The following is a 21,777-nucleotide window of genomic DNA, read 5'->3' on the forward strand; positions in this document are numbered from 1 at the left end:
CTCCCGGGCTGGGTAGGAGAGAGGAAGCCCCGCTCGGCGCCGTCTATGTGCTTCTGCAGTTTGGGAAGGACCGGGTTTTCCCGGGAAGGAGCCCTGCTCAGCTGTGTCGACCCTGGGACGTCTCCTTTCCCTTTCCTTCTAGAAGAAACAGCATATCCTCGCCTTCTGTAGGGAAAGGCGCTCGTCACCCTTGGTTCGTGGTGACTTTAAAGTACGTAAGTAAAGCGAGCCCGCCAAGGCGGGCCGGTTAGCTCAGTTGGTTAGAGCGTGGTGCTAATAACGCCAAGGTCGCGGGTTCGATCCCCGTACGGGCCAAGCTGTGCGCTGTTTTTCCTTTTGCGGTTACCCCGTCACGTGGAATCTGCAGCCCTACAGCCGGTTACGGAGAGTTCTACGCCGCCACTGCCGAGCGGTGCTTCTGGAAGCCTTGTTTTTGTGAAAGAAGCAATGGCGCCCGAGAGTCCGGCTGGAAGGGCTTGTAAAGGAACGGAGGGAGGGAACGCGGGGCGGTAGGGACGGTCACAGGGCCTGCGCCCCTCGGGAGACCCTGCCCTGCGGCAGTCCGGGCTTCCGGAGGCGCTCGCCGCCGCGGCTGCTCCCTCCGTCCGGAGTGGGGGCCGCCCCGGACCCCCGGAAAGAGCAGGAGCCCGGGTCAAGGCCGCGCGCGCTCGGCGGGCGCGCGGGAAGCCTCGGGCCGCCTCGGGTCCTAGCGCCCGCCCGGTCCTTTTCCGGAGGTCCTGCCCCGGGTCCTAGCGCCCGCCGATCTTTCCCGGAGTTCTTTCCACCGGCTTCTCCAGGCCGCTGGCTCTGCCCCGCTGGCCGCCCACGTGCTCTGCGCTTCCCCCTGTTGCTGAGTTCCGGGCAGCCACGAAAGTGACATGAGCCATACTGATTAAATAGTAACGTAAGCAGTGCCTGGAGCGTGGGGCCGGGGACCTTAGGAGATGCTCAGTGAATCCCAGAAAGCGGGGCTTCGTCTGTGTGGTCGGTGCTGCATCCTCTAGGTCAAGAACAGTGCCGGGCTCAAAGCTAAAGGTTGAAAAACCTATTTTAAAAAACTAACAAGGAATATTCAGTACTTCATTGTATGTGAAATACCGCACCCACAGATGTGAAGTACGAGGACTCGACAGGCCGATGCTGACCTGGGCGGACCTGCGCTCGTCCACAGCCTGGGAGGAGACTCAGCCCCGCGCCCACGGCACGGAGCCCGGCCCTTCTACCCCTTCCTGCGAGCCTGATGAGCCTCCCGGTTTCCATCTGGCTCGGATAAGGTAATACCTTCTCGTATCAGTAACTACATGGGCTGCTTCTCGGGTCACTCTGCCACCTGTCACCACTGTCTCCCCTGTGGAAGGAAGTGCTACCCCCACTTTCTTGTATATTCTCCTCTATGCGTGCAGCTGTAAATATGAATATGCATTTCTCTCGGTGGGGCATAAAGTGTTACATTGTGCGCACTGTTTCGCATCCTGCTTTTTCCTACTCTCTGTGTCTTGGAGCATCTACCCAGAGCCGGCACACGGCACAGCCACTGTTAGACGCTATTAGGACACAGCCTCTTTTCGGTCGAGTTGGTCCAGCTGGCCAGAAGCTGAATGAGAACTTTTCAATCCATTTCCCCCCTGAGTCAAGAGGTACACAAGCAGGGCTGGAGAGAGGACGGGAAGAGGACACCTTTCTTCCATTTTCTGTGATAATGTGGATAAAACACTTTCTGTGCGAAACCGTAGGGTAGAGCTCCAAAGCACACCGTTGATCGAAGGAAATTTTGTATAGATGTGTTCAAAGGTAATTTTTTCAGGAAAAGGTAAAACGATGAGTCAGATAGATAGACAAATGAGCATGTTGCTAGACAACAGGATATTTTCAACTGCTTCAGTTCACAAAAGTGAAGTCTACTAAACTGTTACAACTTCTAGCATAGATCCTTAAGAGGAAAGAGAAAGGGCTTCTTTGTGGATCTAGAAGGTAGAATCCTATAGCAGCTTGCACACTATTCCAAACAAAGACGAAGTCATCCCTCGGTCAGTCCTATGTAATTCTTGTTCCACCAGATCTTGAGTTAACAGGGTGTCAGGGTAAATGACAACGTTTTTCTCTGTTTCTGTAGGGAAAAGTGCCCTTGTCTCCCCTCCCTGCCCTATGCAGGGTCTCCATGGACACCTAGTCAATCTGAGTCCTTACTGGAATCTTCAGAATAGAGATAGATATCTCTATGGATTAAGTTCAGTCTTCAGTGCTTACAGTGTAGAGTATCTCTAACGCTATGGGCCAGATAGCCTCTAGATAGGTAAAAATGTGCCTCCAGGATTAGCTCAGGGGTCCGTCATGAGATTTCCGGGACACCGTCATAGGGTGCAGCCACTGGCTTCTCAAGGAGATACAGAGAAGTTCCTATTCTTTCCTCAGCTTTACTATAAACAAGGAGTGAGATTCTGACATAATTTTGTTGTCACTTTGGTGCTGCCATGTACATAACGCGAACACTTAGTAAAGTGTGTTCTCTCTCTTCTCTGATCAGGAAGCATCTTTCTGCTGGCCGAGTCCCTTCATCGCCCCAGCACAGTTTCCAGAACTCAGGGGGCTTCTGGAGCAGAATTCTGGAACTCCAGGCTCGGTAGGATGGTTATGGGCGCAACGCTGTTGAAGCCACGCCATCCGGAGTCTATAACCAAGCCTATCTGGTGGCGTGGTCTTCTCCTGTGAGGCTTTGAAGACTTGTGCTTTGTTGAAGATAAAGCTGGCCTGTGGCTGATTGCAGATGCTTTCAGGGAAGTGAAGTAAAACAGAATGACTATGTGTAGATGTCAGAGGATTTAAAGGGGCCGTAATTAATTTATTACTTAACGATTTTCAAAAGCAAGAGATCTGGTGAGAATTCATAACGAGGAGACTGCCACTAAGGAGTTTTGGTTGTTTCTGTGATACAAAAACGAGATGAGAAAGCCAATCCAAAGTAAGTTTTAGACAAAATAGCTACAGACATAGTGATCTACCATATTTTCAAAGGACCTAGAAAACACTGCATGGGATTTATAGCAGTGGATGAACGTAATTCCCACAGAGAAAAAGTCTTGAAACAGACATATAATAATCCTGAGACCTAATATGCTGCAAATATACAAATCACATAGTAAGAATAATATATCAACAATATGAGACAGTTGTGGTAAGTCTGGAGTAAGTTCTACATATTTATACATTAATTAGACTCCATAGGCAAGTGATGTAAATCCTATTTGAAATTCAGAAGCCCAGAAGATGCTAGATTCAAATTAAAGAAATAAAGTTGCGACCAAGGAAACGTTTAAAAAAATAGCTAAAATTATGACTGATTACACTTCACTACTGTTGTCTAATATCAGAGAAAACAGCACCAGGACTTTCTATGTTGATGGAAACATGTCATGGGCAGTAAGAGCACTGATAAGTCTCCAGGAATTTCCCATTCGGTGTACAATTTCTGGAATATTTATATTAACGTTTTAGCCATGCAAATCTGACTTAGGGAAGCCTAGGCCTTTCCCCTCCTCCTCCTCCTCCTCCTTCTTTTCCTCCTCCCCCTCCCCCTCCTTCTGGCATCCCTTCTGATTTTCACCTCTTCCTGTGCAGCTCATCAATAATAGCATATCAAATAGCCCTGGTTCTCTTCAGTATCTGTCTTTTTGCAAGGGGACAGAACGCATCGTTAGGATTTTCCAGGCACCTTCGGGGAAGTCTCAACCACAGGTGGAGGTGGAAACAGTACCTTGAAAGTTTTAGTTGACATTTAGGATTCGATTTGGGGAAGGCAAAGGTTAAAACCGATCAGAACATTTGAACACTTAGGAGAGGAAACAAACCATGATTGCTGGAGAACTTACGTGGTTATTGGTTTCAAAGTTACAATAAAACAGTTAAAACTAAGCACAGAAGGTAACATGACTGTAAACGACATTATTCTTATGTAAGAAACCTTTGTTTTCTTCAGGAAGGACGACACACTCAGTGTAAACTATAAAGCTTATTCTGCTAAAAAACAGAATATTTGCTGTCGGAGAAGGTTACACAGGGGAAACAGAAAGAACCGGTCATATTACGGGTGAGGACACCGAGCAGTTAACCAAAGGAACAAACACATCAAAGTGAAGCAGACCTTCCCAGATTTTGGTATATTCCGTGGCTCTTCAAGCTCAGGTATTCTAAATGGGGATAAATAAAATTAACCTGCCAGTTTTGCCCATCATTATGTTCTTCTACACCCTGGGGCAATCTGACACTGTCCTGGCTTCAGGAGTCCACGAGGTTGGCACTGATTTCACACCACTGCTGAGATGTTACCAACACGGATTGTGTCCGACTGTGCGATCTCCAAATGCGCTAAGAAGTACGATTTTTTAAAATGCGTGTTGGGATTGTTTGTAATGGAACAAGCATTGCCAGTCAGGTTCGTATTTTAGATACTTAAGCCTTCAAGATGTAGTTTCTTCAATTGTTTACAGTGTTTTTCAACTGCAGCTTTCCAGCGTAAAGGGCCCGTGAAATCCCAGGCTTCTGACCTCCCTCCCGGGGGAACCAACTGGAACGCTGAAGAATGAAACAAGGAACAGGAGGCTCTCGCGATGTAATTGATCCTCAGCGTGAGAAGTGTTCTGCCCGTTCCAGAATGTACATGTTAGGTAAACGAACACACAGATCCTTAAAAGCCATAGTTCAGGATCTGATTCACAAATCTGTTTAAAAACCAAGGCCGCTGCTGCTAAATGGTCAGATATTCTTATTTCCAAATATTTTTCCTTTCGTTTGAGGCCTTTTTGTTTGTTTATTTTGATCTGACTGTCTTGCTTTCTTGGATCTGTTCTAATTGTTATCTCTCTAAGATTTCCTGTCCTCTCTAAAAAAAAATCTTCACTGAATCTGTTATCTTGCAAACCTTGAAACGTTGGCATCCTGTGTTCTGTGTCGTCTTCTGTCATTCCTCCTGACTTCCTGCCTCCTCCTGTCCTAAATGTGGCAAGAGAGAGAGGAGCGACGATTCCATTTCCTTACCCATCAACCAGGCCGCGAGTGGGGTCTGCCGATGAGCTAATATGGAGGAGGCCTCCCTGTAATTGTCGTGACTTTGGAGCATCGGACAGTGTCACGTGGGCAGAGTTTGGCCCTCGGTTTGTGAGTTTGACTTCCTACTTGTGACACGGATTGTTCGGGGCCACTTCCTGACATACCTGTGGCATATCTGTCCCTCCCGCCCAAGTTTCTGGTAGGGAACAGGCAGGAGTGACACTAATATGTGATGTCTGGGTTCCCAAGGTGTTTTCAGCCTTCACTGGATTGGGTTCCCAAGCAGCAATCCTGCAGAATTAGAGGTACTCGAGGCTTGTGACTGAGGTGGGAAAGACAGTGCCCCGCTGCCTCTCTGAGGTCTTCGCCGAGACCCCGGTAACGAGCGAGTAAGAAGGAAAAACCGACCGAAGTTTGTTAACCCGTTTGCCCCGGGGACAGGTGGGGACACCCGGGGAGAACAAGTAACTGTCGCCGTGGCTTAGAAGTCCAGCTTACGCGGCATCTTCAACAAAGAGCAGTGGATTTGTGGTGAAGTCACGCAACAAAGGAACGCGTGTCAGGCCAAGGGCAGGAGACAGGCCAGTCAGTAAAGTTTGTTATTTGATTTCCAGGCTGTTGGGGTCTAAGGTTGTCTGGGGGTGAACCTCCGTCTTTCCCGGCAGAGAGGGCACAAGAGTCTCTTGGCAAACTTCTGTCCTAATTCCTCTCTCTCGCTTTCTGCTCACAACAATCCTTTTGCCCAAGTGGCATATATGGGGGTGGCCTAGTCCTCCACCTTCGCCGTCTTGTTTGTTCACATTCCTTTGGAAGTTGGGTGTGGGGAACTGCTATGAATAAACGATGAACTCAGGGTTGCTGCGGTGTGAACGGGACGCCGGGCGCCGGGCTGGGCCGCTTGCGCTAGGTGAAGAGACAGTGACTCTCAGGGGACCCCAGTCAGAAGCTTCGAGATCGCTACATCAAGCGGAAAAGCCCAGTGCGCAGGCCAGGGCTCCGTAGATTCAGGAAGGCGCCAGTCTGTTTGTGGTTTGTTTCCTCCCCGAGCTCCAGTCTCTCCCCTTCGCCCAGAACGTGCATCTGATGCACAAAGGCGGCGCTTCCCGGGCCCGCACAAAACCAAAGTGGCGAGGGTCCAAGTCTGGCCGCTGTTCTCTTACTTGATCTCAAAAAATAAAATCGGAGTCTGACTCAAGCCAGACACCCTGGCTTGTTCCCTGCCTGACACGGACAACCACACTCCCTCAGCTGAAGATGTCCCAGGTTCAGAGGTCTGGGACCGAACCTCCAAGCCACAGTGTGGCGCATTGCTTTCTATCTCTACTGCAAGGCACCTGTCACTCAGTTCTTAACCCAGTCCTACCTGCGATCCGCAAACCCGTCACTTTCTACCAACTACAGAAACCTTCCTCATTTTCCCTTCACCCCAGGCCCTCATAATGGGATGGCAGTGGCCTGGCAAGAGACTCTCCTCGCCTGGAATAACAATTCAGCGCAGGCTTACCCGCCACACAGATTCTTTAATGCCTCTCCAACATATTTAGTGGCACCTTCCACTATGGAAAAACAGAAAACTAAACAAAGAAGGCCCCGCTGGGATTCGAACCCAGGATCTCCTGTTTACTAGACAGGCGCTTTGACCAGCTAAGCCACAGAGCCCCTTTTTGAGTTTATGTTCAGTTATATCATATTTATACCGTTTTCTGTGAGTTGTAGCAACTTGTCAGAAACTCACTTCGTTTTGTGACCAAGAGACGATATCTGTGTTTCCGAGCGTGTACTTAAATGGAAACCTCCAACGTTTAAAGAAGATGCATTCTTCAATGCAAGAAAGGTTTAAAAATTTTCAAATTAAAAATGGGTTAAATTCCTATTTCATGGAGACTCTCGCCATCTAGAGGACGTATTGGTTATTGCAACACATTTTAATTTTGTTTCTTCTTTAAATCCTTTGTCCGCAATCGGGAGTCACTAGCCGGTCAAGCCCTTTTCTAGGTATGGGCGATAGAACAGTGAACAAAAAATAGACAAAACTTTCTTTTCTGACAGAATTTGTGTTCTAGAGGGAGGCGAAGAAAACACGTTCCAACAATTTGCCCCAACCCCTACCCCCCCCACCTGCCAGATAGATAAGGGGGGATGTAAGAACGAATCCGACTACTGCCGGGTTACAAACCCACGGGGCGACCTTCTGAGCTGATTTCCTGCACTGGAGCAAGGCTGTCACGCGTCCCTCTGTTATATCTAACTTGGCTCAGGACAGCAAGCAGCGATGAGCACACACCGAGGCAGAATTGGGGCCGCCCTGCTTCCAGCGTGCCCAGACCAGCCACTGTCAGGCCCTTTCTTTCCAAGACAGTCTGGACCCCAACAGATCTGTTGCTCGGTGGGGAGTTCCGCAGGAGGACACTTTACTCCTGGCACAGTCTCGTTCCGTTCGCGGATTGACCCGCTGGGTTAAAACCGCCTTGGTCTCTGTCAAGACAGAAGGACTGAGAAGAGGGTACGGAGAGGGAGAAATCGGGGCAGAGTGTGACAGATAACCCCCACGGGGTGCTGTGGGATCTGGGCTTGGCGCAGGGCGGGGGGTCTTAGCAGAGTCACACGACCTGTCCTCTGACAGGTTCTGCGCCAGGTGGACGAAAGCAGGAGGGGACTGTGGCACCTGGGGCCCGAGCGCGGCTCAGCGTGGAGAGAGCAGGTGGGGCCGTCATCCTGAGACGTTTAGATGCTGCTTTGTGCGTTCTGAGCGACAAGGGCATGTGCGTTCCTGGGCAGCCACAAAGGGCAAGACGCTGCAGGGGTGACAGATCACTTCGGAGATCTCCTGGGGACAGGCAGATCTCTGTACACCTGCTTTCCTCTGGACACCAGCCCCGCCCCCCTGGCTCTCTTCCCAGCCAGCCTCGCCTGTACCTAACCCGGTTGGCCTTTTCTCGTGTCGCCTGAGGGTTACGCTTTCCCTTCGTCCCCAGGTCCTGCTGCCATTCCTCTCCTGGTACCAGCTCGTTTGTTTACGGCACGGCCATTTTGAGGTGTATTTTTTGCAAAGTTGAAATTCCGTGCACATATGTTGCACACTTACATAAATGGCATATTATCTAGTCTTATGCCTTTCAAAAAGATTATGACTAGGTAAGCCAATTTGACGACAAGTTATGTTTAAAAAAAACATACTGACTTCAAGATCCATCAGAGTTGTCCTGTGCTCCGCAGTCGTTGCTTCTAATGCCGTATAAATTCCCAATAGTGGGCGCTCCCACTGTTTCCTCTCTTCCGTCCCAGTGATGGACTCACCCAGGTTGCCTCCACTGCCCCCCGCAGGTCCCCCCCAGTTCCAAATAACACCGCCTTTTCATCCACCCCCTTTACATACGTGGTGGAGAGTTTCACTGGGATGTGCGTGTAGGAGCAGAATGGCTAAGTCCACACTGCACCGCTCTGCACGCCCCTTTATCCTGGTCTGGACGCTCAGCACGAGTCAGCTTTCCACTTTGTAATCTAATATGTGTAGAGCGATGCGTCTCATCACTGTTGCCTCAAAGTTTGCCTTAGTTTGAGCATCTGTTTATGTTTGTTGGCCATTGGCGTGGACTCTTATAATTCGCCTGTGTTCTTACTGAGGCTGATGGATCTTTCACGTTGATTCGCAGGGGCTGTGTGGTGTATCGTGGTTATTAGACCGCTGTGAACCTGGGATCTGGAAATATCGTCCCCCGTTATGTGACCCACTGGCCTGTTGATGGAGGAACCTAATGGCGGATCCTTCCTTTTGTTAAGGGTTTGTCTTCCCCCCGCCCGGCCCATGGTTTGCCCTTTTGAGGTTAGGCTTAAAGGGCCTTTCTCTGTTACTAAGTTAAAAACTGTTCTCCTCTCTCAACAAAAAATGTGTCGATTTTCTTTTTCACGTTTGAGACGTCGATCCATCTACTTTTCTAGATAAGTGTGTTGGTTTTTTATGACAATCTGTTGGAATTGTGTCTTCCAATTCTCAAGAGTTTTTTGGTTTGGTAAGGGTGCCCAGCAGGTGAACTTGCTCACTTAGCGTCCTAGGTTTCCTTTCTCTTAGCTGCTTCACGTTTCTTATGCAATTACATATTTCATAAAATTATGTGTTTTTCCTGTTAGAACATATGTCTGCAAGGTTGGGGAGAATCCGATTATTCCCTAACACACAGTACAAGTCATAGCATGGAAAGAATCTATTTTAGTTTATTTTTATTATTTTTTAGAAGTTTATTTATTTATTTTGAGAGAGAGAGAGAGAGAGGCAGAGAGAGAGAATCCCAAGCAGGCCCTGTGCTGTCAGCACATGGCCCGATGCAGAGCTCGATCCCACATACTGTGAGATCATGGACCTGAGCCAAAATCAAGAGCGAGACGCTTAACCGACTGAGCCACCCAGGCGCCCCTGTAAAGAATATATCTTAATAAAACACTGTTTGAATGATATTTTACGAATTTCCCAGCAGATAACCTTGCAAAGATTTGGTTTTTGTTTATATTCTTGTAAGCCTGGGCCCAAGTTGCGTAGACCTCTGACGTCAATCGCAGGCTCCCTAAACTGAAAACAAGTCTTTTGGTTCCTGGAAGAAAAAGATAGGAGGATCCCAGTTCTAAGTTGCTGGGACGGATGAGTGGGTAAGGTTCTGCACTTAAAGTCTGCGGGGGTCCAATCCTTGCTTGTGGCACATAATCTTGTCTTCTAATTGGTCCTTTTCAATATGGACTGGAAACCCCTCTTACTGGTTCCGGAAAACCTACGCATTTCTGTTTTTGTTCTCAGGCTCTTTGCTTATTTTTCTCTCTCCTGTAATCCTGCACCTCAGGACAAGAGCTGGGGGCAAAAATCCTGCTAGGCAGCGTTTAATGGGGGCACGACTGGATCTTTGCATCGTGGTCTTCGCCCACCACGGATTCGGCATAACCCTCTCGAGTCCATCAGCGTCTAAGTCTGCTGTAATTTGATTCTAAGCAGAAATGAAGACTGAGAAGAGCCTGGACAACACCAAGGAACACCCGGGATTACATGGCCCGCACGCAGCGTCCTCGGCCTCGTGGCCCTCACCGGTGACTTGACTTTCAAAAGGCTCCCAGCCCTTCACCGAGGCTCTGGAGAGTGGGGCCTGGAGTTTGCCCGGAGACGGTCACAGCCGCATTGTGTCAGAGGAAGGGAGAGAGAGAGAGAGAGAGAAAGATTGTGTAAGGGAGGTAAAATCTCTCTTCTGAGCTTTTAGGGTTTCTGGCCGGGCCTACAGATTAAACTGATATAAAACAGGTTGATGGAAACACACATTTCATGAAGCAATTTTGACATGGGGGGCGGGGGGATGCTCACACAAAGTCTCAAAGCAGTTAGAGCCCCGGCCTCACGTGCTAGGTTGCACACACGTTGGGAAAGCCGGGCAAGAGAAGGGGTCTGGGCCGAGGACAGTGAGCCGGGGCCAAGCGAGTGGCAGGTAAGGGTTGGTTTAACCGGGTTCGGTGCAGCTTTCTCCTGGCCTGGTCTCGGTGATCAGAAGGGTCCTTCCCCCCGGGACAGGGAGGGCGCCTCTCACCTGGCTCCTTTACCTCCTGCTCTCAGCAGGAAAAAGGCAAGCGAGAGAGTTCTTCCTTCCCCTCCTGTTTTTCCAGCGCCTTTAACTCAAAATAATCAATACGCCAGACATGCGTACTTGGGGGTCGCGGCTCGAAACCAGGCGCGTCTTGAACCAGCGGAGGAACCCGGAGTGGCCCAGGCGCGCCCCGAGGGGGCACCGGTCGAGAACGCTGCCGCCCCTAGTTTCTTCTCGCGTGTTCCCACGGGACTTGGCTCGAGGATGTTTCAAGCTGGGGCGCGAGCGGGACGCGCCGGGGGCGCGACTCCCTCGGCGCGGACGGGCTCGTTCTCTTTCCGGGGCGGTGGGGGGACTAGAAACGGTTTTCCTTCGACGTGTTTGCTCGGAAACTTTTGTATGGAGAGACCTGCCAGCCTCTGCCGGCTTGCGGTTCCATAGTGTAGTGGTTATCACGTCTGCTTTACACGCAGAAGGTCCTGGGTTCGATCCCCAGTGGAACCAGCTTTGGCGGCGCTTCTTTTCCGCGCCCGGTCGGACGCAAACCGAGCGGGCTTGCCCTTCAGCTTCAATTTTAGGCGGCTTTTTTTTTTTTTTTTAAACTTTAGGCTTTGACAGCGCCAACGGAAAACCAGAACCGCGAACCGCTTGGGAGATTCACCTTCATACATCGCTCAGCTGGAGGCGGGTGCAGCCGCGTCAGGGGGTCCCAGAAAAAGAGTCTCGTTTCCTGCCACGTCCAGCCGCCGTCAGAGACAGAAAGGAACCGGCGTCCGTGAAGCCCGAGTTTTCTCCCCAAGACACCGAGCGCCCGATGTGCAGGGATTCCTAAAACCGCAGACCTGAGCGAGGGATTCAGGTCAGCAGTGCGCAGCCTGGGCCTCCGGGCCGGGGCGACCCGCCTCCCGGCCGCGAGCGCCGGACGCGGTAGGGGGGGCGGTTCTGCGCTGCAAACAAGGGACACCGACCTCCCAGGGCCTCCGGGGCCGGCTCCAGTCCTCCTCCACCACAGACACCCGGAGCAGCCAGTCCCCTTGACTTGAGTCAAGTGCCCTGCTCTTGACTAGGCATGGAGAAGCCAGCGTTGTTACGTATTTGAAGACTATGTTACAGAAAGGGAATAAAAGACGGGGGAGAAGAGCCGTGAGGATCAAGGCTACGATAGAACCATACGGAGAACAAACGCTATGCCCAGAGAGGTGGGAGACCTCACTGAATGCCGAAACAGGCCTGTCGACACGGGGAAAGAGGCTTCTGTAAAAGAAAGAGGTATTAGCAGAAATGGAAAATCCACGAAGCGGATCCTAAAGTGTGGTAGTATCCTGGCAGATCAAAAACATAGTGCTGAAGGAGAGAAAAAAAATAAAAAAATAAGTATGATAGAGGGAAAGCCGAGGATGTGCAAAATTCCAGTAATATTACTTCTAGAAATAATAGGGAAAATGCAAGGAAGAGAACCTCCCCCGAATCAGGTACATATCCCAGCCCTACGCAAAAAATTCTAGGTGGTCAGGGATCACTGAATATTCAGTAAAAAGGATAAAAATAATCTGATACTTAACTACCGAGGAAATAGAAAAGAGCCTAAAATATTCCGGGGGGGGGGGGGGGGGTGGGAAGAAAACACAAAGTAGATCCGTTGACAGACTCACTGACTTTTCAAGACTGAGGCCAGAAGCTAGAAGACAGTGAGGCGACGGCTTCCAGTCTTCAAGACCAAATCCACGGTGGATGCCACGTGAAACCCAAGTATCCGTCAAGTATGAGCGTGGGAGACGTTTTCAAAAGTGCTTTGCCCTGTGAAATTTACCTTTACTCCTGCCTTCCCCAGGATCTAGGTAAAAATGAAAATGCAAGTTGAGAAACAGGGAGACTGGGGATACAGAAAGTTCCAGATGCAAATGTGAGGCAAGGGGGGGGGGGTGGGATTGCGGGGGTTCAGGAAGGTCTGGGGAGGAATTCTTCCCGGGGTGCACAGCTCAGAGAAACTGGGATGTGGAGAGACACCCTCGAAAGAGACTTCAATAACTTGTGCGTGAATTTGGGGTTGAAATAAGACCTATAGAAAGCCGTGCAAATAAAATGAAGGTCACTCATTCCTTGTGGGAGGAGCAATCATGGTCTGTTAGGACGATTTCAAACTGGAAGGGAATATATAAGAATTGAAAAGGAATAAATAAGGAATCGTTAGTTGCAGATAATATGATATTATCCATAGAGAAAAAAGAGGATCGAGGAACGTTTCAAGTCAATACCTGAGTTGGGCACGCTTGCTACTTTGCGTAATTTTAATTCGGAAACATACAGAAAATAAGGCCTAAAAAATCATACCCAAGAATGAATCTGACAAATTATGGATAATGTTTACATTATCCATATTACATCTCTCCAATATTATGGAGAGATATCAAAAACTGCTTAAGTCACCACAGAGAAACACTGTATCAAGGGGAGAAAATGCTTTATAAGGGAAAAATACGAAGTCTCTTTAAAATTATATATATTAAATGAGAGTTCCGTCAGAGCTCCAACAGATCCTAACACTTGGAAGAACCGGAGAGATTTAGCCAGCTAAATCATTTTTTAAAATGTTTACTTACCTATTTTGAGAGAGAGAGAGTGGGGAGGGGCAGAGAGAGAGGGAGCGCGAGAATCCCAAGCAGGCTCTGCACAGTCCGCACAGAGCCGGACGTGGGGCTCGATTTCACGAACTGCAAGATCTGAACCGAAGTCAAGAGTCGGCTGTTCAACCGCTCAACCGACCGAAGCACCCAGGCACCCACGCCAGCTAAATCATTTTTAAAAAGAAGATAAAGAAAGTAGGACGGCTTCCTCTTGTAAATACTAGATGTACCGTAAAGGATAACAATATGCATGGCATTTTCGCAGAGATCTAGAAGTAAGCCAGTGGAGCAGAATGGACGGCACAATATCGAGGCCAATAATGAAACCATCATATCCGACGTGGGCGGCAGGGCGGGTCCAGAGGGCATGTCCACTCTTCGTTAAGTCTTCCTGACTCAATTACACGTGTTGGGGAAAAGTCCACACTTCAAAATGTACATCGAAGTTCATGAGAGGCGGATCAAAGGCTGAAATACGAAAAGCAAAGCGTTTAGGCATTTTAGCTACGGCCGTGGAGGAGGATGGCTAACAATTCTGCCTCGGCCAAGGGTCTACCGAGAGCTGTGAGGCAGATCCCACGCGAATCGATGTCTCTCTGTCCCTTGAGCCCGCTCTCACCTGTTCTGTTCAGCTTAGGGCCTGCTGCTGTCCCTCTCGCCTTCCAGCCTCTGTCCGGGGCGGTCTGTCCTGCCCCGGGCCTCACACTTAGAGGAAAGACTGGAGGCCGGGCCTTGGGAGGCCCGCGCGGGTGAGGTTCGGGTCAAGTGTGGGGCGGCCTCTGATGTGTCCGGACGCGGGCCGGGAGCTCGTGCTCACTGCCCAGCTGGTCCCCAGGCGGGACCTGTATGCACGCAGCTCTCCTGCCCGGGGTTCTTGGTGAGGCCTGGCTATTCCCTTTTACGAGTCTAGCTGAAGCCTGCCTAGGGCCCTGGAGGAAAAGCCCTCCCCCTCTCCTCTTGAAAAGCTTTCCAATCTGAGCAGCCGTGTTAGCACGAAGGAGGCGCTGGTGCGGCCTACATAGAGTCTAGAGTCGGCCTGCTGCCCTCTTGGGAGAAATGGCCCCTGCCCCGGGCGCTCCCTCTGACTTCCGCTCACAGGACAACAAAGCTTCTTGGACGTAAATCTGTCCTTTTCCTGATTCCCGGACTTGTGGCCACGCTTCCTCTGATCTGCCTCCCCCCCTGACCTCCCTGCGTGCTTTCCCCGAACGTATATAACCTACTATGGCAAACGTCTTGGCCACGATCGGCTTTCCCCGCGGCCTCGCCGAGATCTTGAAATAAACCTTAATCCTGAGGACGGACAAAGAGCTCTTCCTGCTCTTAGCTTCTCCCCATCAAAACGGCACGGCGCGCCAGTCAGGCCCCTTAAGAAGATGCTGACTTTGGCTCCAGTGTCCGCACCATCAGCACCGCGCGAAGCCCTTCCTCCGTGGAGGACGCGACGCGCTTTCTTTATTTGCCAATAACGACAATGGCTCGTTGGATCGCTTTGGGGTTTGTACCTCACCGAGCCGGTGCCACCACGCCCGTCATGCCCTTACATCTTCAGAACAGTTGTAGGAAGGGGTAATTCTCCTTCGCTTCCCTTGAGAGAGGAGGACGATGGGGCGCAGAGAAGTTTAAAAGCCGGACCGCGAGTGCCGTCGAGGAGGGCAGTTTCCTGCCTGCAGACGTGGCTGGCACGCTGTGTAGGAGGCTCCCAGACCGATATTCACGCCTACGTAAAAGGACTCCCTGGACGAGGCGGTTTTTATCACCCCCCGCCGCTCGGTTTAGACCGGATTTGCCACTGAGGTTCGTTCAACGTTACACAATAGAGCCATGAGCAGAGCATCTAATATATCTAATATAAATCTAATATACATCTAATAGAAACACGCACAGAGTACCAGGTAAACATACGGGCCACGCCAAGCAAGCTCCGGGCCTTTTGAGCAAATCACAGAGCGTAGGTCTTCACCCCGCACTCGCCTGGTGCCACGAGAGAATTCGGGGCCAGACCGAGGACACTAACCCTCCTGCTACTAAGAGGTGGCCTCTGGGCCACAGCCCATGACCTACTCCTCGGGCCACTAAGAGCTGGAGAACATGTGTTCTGGAGAACTTCCGGACCAAGCCGTTTGTCTCTGTTCTCAACCAGTCTCCTCGTTCACTGGTGGCGAAAGAATCGACAGGAGCTGGTCCTTCTGGGTCAATACGCACTTGACCCCTGTCCTCACCATGTAAAACACACGCTTGGTCCCTGTCCTTGCGCCTCTAAGACTGAGTGGAAGTAACACACGTAACAGAGAAAACTGAGTAGATGTGGTACGGGTGACCCTGGGTGACTGGTATGACTGCGGTCGGGCCACCGGGGCTGCCCGTGAGGTGACCCCGGCAGTACAAGAAGCCTCAGTCACAACGTCTCAGAAGCTTTGTGGGTGCGGGCGTCAGACCCTACGTCCCCTAGACAGTTGGGGAAGGAACGGGGGCCACTGAAGCCTTAGGAAGGGAAAGCTTTTGGAAATCGGAGCTCTTCATGCGGAAATTGCTAAAAGCTGCTACAAAAATATGACAAAAATAGACGGCAAATAGTATTTTTTTGAGCGTTCAAAATCCACAAGGCCCAGGAGAGAGGAGACGCCATTTGTGGGTTGTCGAGCTCCTGGGAGTTCTTGGGGGTCTGGGGGCCTCCCTCCAGACACCTCCACCTCAGCTCAGCTCTCCCTACACCCGCCTGACCTGTCCACCTGCCCCTTTCTAAATCATTCTGGAAACGGGAGAGGCTAGAGGTAGGGGTTATTCTTCTGAGCCGTATTCCCCTCCCCCTCCCCAATTTTCTCCAGATGATCAGAAGGTCAGTTTTTCAGCCCTGGCCCAGCCACCATACTCAGCAGGCGTGATTCATAATCAGGCCTTTGTCCCTAGGGAAGACCGCCATCCTCAACCTGGGCCTGCGTTTGGACAGTCGTTTCCTCCTGTTGAAAAGGAAAAGGTTTCTATGTGTATTTTTGTCACTTCAGCTTCTTCTTGGGACTTGCAGCCAGTGCCCACAGGGCCACGGGACTTGGGCATGGTGGGGGAGAACAGCGCTAAAAAGAGACAGGAATGCCCGAGGCCGGGCTGGTGGTGAAGGACAAGGGTCGCAGGCGTCCCCTGGTCGCGATGAAAAAGGCGGGCACCACACACTCCTGCCGTGACTCGGATTCGAACCGAGGTTGCTGCGGCCACAACGCAGAGTACTAACCACTATACGATCACGGCGCGCCACCGCGGGCCACCCGCTCCCGGCCCGGCCTTCCTCCTTTGTCAGCAACGCCTACCTGTGTCGTCGGGAGACACCTGCACTGGGCCGTCCGTCCTTTTTTTTTTTTTGAATTGCTCACCCCGATGACTGCTCTGCCCTCCCCGCTCCGATACTGTGCTCTTGGCGAGCAAACCGAAGGGGAGGAACAGTAAGTTCCGCCACATGGACGTGACCGACCCTGGCGGCCCCTCGCCGGGGGCGGGAACGCCCACGCCCCGGCCCACGCGGGTCTCTGCCCGAGTTTTACGACGCGTGGTCCTCTGCGCTCTGGCCGCAGGCTGGAGACGTGCTGCCTCGGAGAGAGGCATCCTGGGGCCCCTTTGTGCCCCAACCGGCCAGAATCTGCGGGGCCCGGCGCGCAGGCCGGGTCCGGGGTCCCCGGAGCGCGCGGCTGGGTGCCGCCCGGTGCACCTGCCAGGGGCTCCGGCCTCGTTCCGGCCTCTTCCTCCTGCCTCCCCGGCTGCCAGAACCGGGACCCGACTGCGCGCTGCCGGCGTGGACCGGAAGCCCCTCGGGACGGCCCTGCCCCCTGGCGGGCTGCCCTGCCCTCGGCCTGCTCTTCACCCGGTTGGATACAGTAGCTTCAGTTCGTCCGGGAAGCTTTGCTGACCTCCCCTCTCCGCGCGACACATTCCTCCCAGTACAGGTTATCCGTGGCGCACGGGGATGCTCCAAGAGACTCTTGCAAACCTCATGAAGAGTACTACACCCGGGGACTTAGAGTAAGGCCATGGCTTCTTCTAATGACAACGGTTCTTTATGTGAAAGTAGCCTCTGACACCTCCTGAGCCATTATAGTTACCGAATGCGTGACGTTGGGACACAAAGTAGATGTGTGTCCCCAGATATTCCCCAGGTGTTCTATGATCTACTGAATCATACAACTGGGTACTCACAGTAGCATCTTATTTGAAAGTGAAATTCTATAGATAAGACCAGAACTGAGATGGTCTGGGGTGCGTGTGTGATGCAGTCTGAACTCCTTTGGCATCTGTTCCTACTGCCTGGCTACGCCTCCTTCAACCTCCTTCAATAAGGTCGTGGGGAACTCCTTAAGACCAGTTAACAGAGGTTTGGCAATCATGGCCCGTTTCGATTGGCTTTGCAGAGCATTCTAGCACCAGTAGAACTGGCTGGCTGTGCATTGTAAGTTACAACTCAGCCCAAGGGTAAGGGAAATCCTATCAGCACAGCACTGGGTGTGCATCCGAAGGTATTCGAGTCACCCCAAAGTGATTACCAGAGGGCTCCTCCCATGAAGGCTGTTAACCATCAGGTGGAAACGGTGACCTCTCTGTGGGCATCAGTTAACCTCTTTCCCCGGCCAAACAGCGAGGGCAAGATTCTCCCTGTACAGAGTTGGGCAGGTTCAAATCAAACGCTCACCAACACCCAGCCGAGTGGGCCACCATCACTGCTGACTGTCCTGCTTGCCAACGGCAGAGGTCGCTGCTGAGCGTCCTTACCGGGTGACTTTCGGGGCTTCATCAAGTGGCCACGAGTTAGCGATTTGATTACACCAGACCCTTCTTTCACGGAGGAAGCACTGATTTTTCCTTACAAGGTAGACACCTATTTGGGGCCTGAATTTGCTTTCCTTGTTTATATGTTTCAGCTCCTACCACCATCCACGGGCCCACGGGATACCCTTCCCGTCATCATGGAACCCCAAACAGTGCCTCTAAGTCGGGCACATACTTTGAGGCAATGGCCTTGTACCCATGGTATTCACCGGTCATAACGTGCACGCATCACCCAGAAGCTAGCGGCTTGATAGAACTGTGAAATGGCCTTCTGGAAGCTCATTATGCCACTAACCGAAAGGCGAGGATCTTCAAGTTTTTGTCCTACAGGGTGGTCCTTCCAACCGTGCCTTAAAACAACGGGCAACACAGAAAGCCATCCCTCTGTATTCAGAATGCACGGATCTGGGAATCAAGGGGTCAAGGTGAGAATGGCCCCTCTCATCATTACACCCGGTAATCCATTAGGAGAATTTTGCATCCTACCCCTGTGAACTTCAGCTCCGAGGGCTTGAAGGTCTTCATGCCCAGTAGAGAAAGGTGTCCAGGAGGGCGCATTGTCAGTTTTCAAATTAATTGATTAGTCAATTTCAACAAATTTAAAGGCTGAGGACGGCCTCTGTGCATTTTAGTCTCTCCATGCCACTGAGCCAATAGGCAGAGAAAAGAGTTCCTCTTCTCGCTGGGATGATTCATCCCAATTTCCAGGAAGTAATTGGGTGTCTGTTATCCAATGGGGGCGAAAAAGATACTACTGGAACCGAGAGAAGCTTCTAAGTATTGTTTGCCACCAACCCTGGGCACTAAAAACATTGTGGCGGAACAATTAAAAAAAAAAAAAGACTGGCAGGGACATGAGTCCCACGGGAATAAAGGCATAGATTTTACCCCCATGTGTGTAAGAATGCGGCTGAGGTGCTCGCAGAGGTCAGGGTGATAAGGAATGAGTCTTTAGAAGGAAGTGAGATGGCGAATTCAAGCCTCCTGATCGGAAGCAGGATCCCTAGTAGCTTTGTATTCTGTCAGCTGATTATTTCTCACTTTTTACCCCAACACCTTCTAAGAAGGTGGTAACACGTTAAATTTAAGGTGGGTCTCTGAACAAACTGAAATTATCCGGTGAGCAGGCTGCCAGTACACCCTCCCGTGTTGGAAATACAGAGTTTTCACGTGGGAAAGGACAAGAGGAGACGGGGAACAAGGGGAAAGGCTGGGCCAGAGAGTTGCTCTCCCCTCCTTCACCGGCAGGGAGGCTGACCCCTGAAACGACCAATTCAATCTTTGCCCTCCGGCTTCCCGGCTGGATTTGGCAGCTTACACGGAGGAAGGAGCACCCTTTGTCTCCAGATTCCCTTTCCTCCCATTGCCCTCTGGGGCTGGGAGGGTGGGGGGTGGTGACGGCCTCCATGGATCAGCTTCTCTGTCCCTTGTGACTTCTTAACACCTTGCTCCCTGCTCTTCACACGCCAATGAGACGATATCAAAGTATTCAGTCTGAGCGTCCTTCTTCTGGTGAAACACTAGCTGCCATACTGACCTCTTTCAGCTTACATGCTAGTGAAGTTTCCAGACATTAAACACAAATAAGATATGTGTTTGTAAAATATGGTAATTGATAAGGAGTTTAAGAATCTGGTCTAGTAACAGCGAATGGCTGCAGAACGCGTACGGTGGATCAGGATTCGGGAATACCTCACCAAGAGATGAATTTTTTTTATGAAAAATGACATAAAATAATAGTAGGATAAGAGGAGGTTGGGGCGCCTGGGTGGCTCAGTCGGTTGAGTGTCCGACTTCGGCTCAGGTCATGATCTCGCGGTCCGTGGGTTCGAGCCCCGCGTCGGGCTCTGTGCTGACAGCTTGAGCCTGGAGCCTGCTTCGGATTCTGTCTCCCTCTTTCTCTGACCCTCCCCTGTTCATGCTCTCTCTCTCTCTCTCTGTCTCAAAAATAAATAAACGTTAAAAAAAATTTTTTTTAAAAGGAGGTTATGCAAAGAGTGACTGGATGGACAAACACTCTGGGCCTTGAAAACAGCACATGTAAAGGTCCTGAGGCAGGAAGAGCCATCACCTATTTTAGAAGCAGTAAACAATCCCTTGTGATTAGAGTGTTATGAGAAAGAAGTCGTGGATGTAGAGAAGGCCATGCATGGTGAACCCTTTGCTTTATGAGCGTCTGTCTGTTGTGTCTTTGTTCCCACCTCACGCTTTTCTTTGTATCCCGAAGGCTAGAAGACTATAGATTATATTTTTTTCGATTCCTTTGTCAGCAGGGTTCTGGGTAGTTTCCGCCAGTGGGAGGCAATGGGAGGGAAAGGAGAAGCCAGGAAGAAAGGAGAATCGAGTTGCTTCTGGCAATGGTGCTGGTTAGGTCTTGAGTGGGGAGGTTGAGGGGGTTGGGGGGACAAGATCACTGTAACACAGCATTCCTTCCCGTGGGAAAGGGACGGAACAAGCCGAATACGATCTCTTTGTGCAAACCGATCTCCTGAAAGGACATTTTGGAAACTGACTAGAATGTTCAGAGAGGCTTCCGATTTATTTAGCGACAGGGCCAGGCCAAATCAGAAGGGCCCGTCCCTGACAGGGCTTTCTAATTCTGATCTGATAATTGTATTAATTCATAAATGTTTCAAGCAAGCAGGGTGTGGGATGCAATGATTTCTCCACAAAGATACCAATTAGGTTAGCAATTCTACCATGAATATAATGCGGTTAGCTTTTGAGGGGCCAAACGATATTAATTTGCACAAGCAGTTTTGCCCTCAGAGTTCTTTTGGTATTTTCCTTTAGGTTATTCCAAGGGAGATTTGGGATCTTAAATTTATATGCCGATGGCCAGTTGTGAGTGTAGGTATCAGTCATTCTTGTAAATGTCAGAACTTCTATCAGGTGCTGAAAAGTCTGAGTCATGTAGTTACTTTGGGGGATAAATATTAGATATTTTGCTTTGATATTAAACATTAGATCTGACCTTACAATTGTTCCCTATACCCCATGTGTTACAACAACTCCGTCTAGTAATAGGTGACATGAAGGAGTAAAGAATAGAACGAGGAAGAGAATGTATTAACTGTGATCCTCGTTTTCAGGAAACGACTGCTGTAAACATGACTTGAATAATGAAATCTAGTTTTATTCTTCCTCATTAAAAAAAAAATATATATTTATTTTATTTTTTTTTTATAAATTTTTTTTTCAACGTTTATTTATTTATTTTTGGGACAGAGACAGAGCATGAACAGGGGAGGGGCAGAGAGAGAGGGAGACACAGAATCGGAAACAGGCTCCAGGCTCTGAGCCATCAGCCCAGAGCCCGACGCGGGGCTCGAACTCACGGACCGCGAGATCGTGACATGGCTGAAGTCGGATGCTCAACCGACTGCGCCACCCAGGCGCCCCAACGTTTATTTATTTTTGAGACAGAGAGAGACAGAGCATGAACAGGGGAGGAGCAGAAAGACAGGGAGACACAGAATCCGAAACAGGCTCCAGGCTCTGAGCGGTCAGCACAGAGCCCGACGCGGGGCTCGAACTCACGGACCGTGAGATCACGACCTGAGCCGAAGTCGGACGCTGAACCGACCAAGCCACCCAGGTGCTCAGGCGCCCCCCTCTCGCTCTTATAAGAGCAGTAATCCCATCCTGGGGATTCTACCCTCATGACCTCATGGGAAACCAGTCACCTCCCAAAGGTCCCACCTCCTAGTACCATCCCATTGGAGTTTAGGGTTTTAGCCCAA

General features: G+C 50.6%; 2 long non-coding RNA genes and 4 other non-coding genes across 8 annotated transcripts; 3 read left to right on the forward strand and 3 right to left on the reverse strand.

Moving 5' to 3' along the window:
• The first annotated feature begins 97 nt into the window (after positions 1-97).
• On the forward strand, positions 98-8,948 carry LOC123609521. 3 transcript variants are annotated; one of them, XR_006717788.1, is made up of 5 exons: positions 98-211; positions 1,110-1,274; positions 2,525-4,179; positions 4,501-4,661; positions 8,697-8,948. It is a non-coding gene; the product is annotated as an uncharacterized LOC123609521 (long non-coding RNA). The 3 variants fall into 3 exon arrangements; XR_006717787.1 differs by having other exon boundaries at positions 2,525-4,661; XR_006717789.1 differs by lacking the exon at positions 98-211 and adding an exon at positions 704-904 and having other exon boundaries at positions 2,525-4,661.
• Positions 242-315, forward strand: TRNAI-AAU. Its single transcript has one exon. It is a non-coding gene; the product is annotated as a tRNA-Ile (tRNA).
• TRNAT-AGU lies at positions 6,629-6,702 on the reverse strand. The gene has a single exon. It is a non-coding gene; the product is annotated as a tRNA-Thr (tRNA).
• Positions 8,949-9,479: 531 nt separating the features above from the next.
• On the reverse strand, positions 9,480-16,926 carry LOC123609538. Its single transcript, XR_006717811.1, has 2 exons — positions 16,528-16,926; positions 9,480-13,690 (listed from the first exon to the last, which is right to left on the reverse strand). It is a non-coding gene; the product is annotated as an uncharacterized LOC123609538 (long non-coding RNA).
• Positions 11,030-11,102, forward strand: TRNAV-UAC. The gene has a single exon. It is a non-coding gene; the product is annotated as a tRNA-Val (tRNA).
• On the reverse strand, positions 16,397-16,468 carry TRNAH-GUG. The gene has a single exon. It is a non-coding gene; the product is annotated as a tRNA-His (tRNA).
• Positions 16,927-21,777: the final 4,851 nt, after the last annotated feature.

The sequence above is a fragment of the Leopardus geoffroyi genome, chromosome B2, assembly GCF_018350155.1.
Source record: "Leopardus geoffroyi isolate Oge1 chromosome B2, O.geoffroyi_Oge1_pat1.0, whole genome shotgun sequence".
Lineage (NCBI taxonomy): Eukaryota > Metazoa > Chordata > Mammalia > Carnivora > Felidae > Leopardus > Leopardus geoffroyi.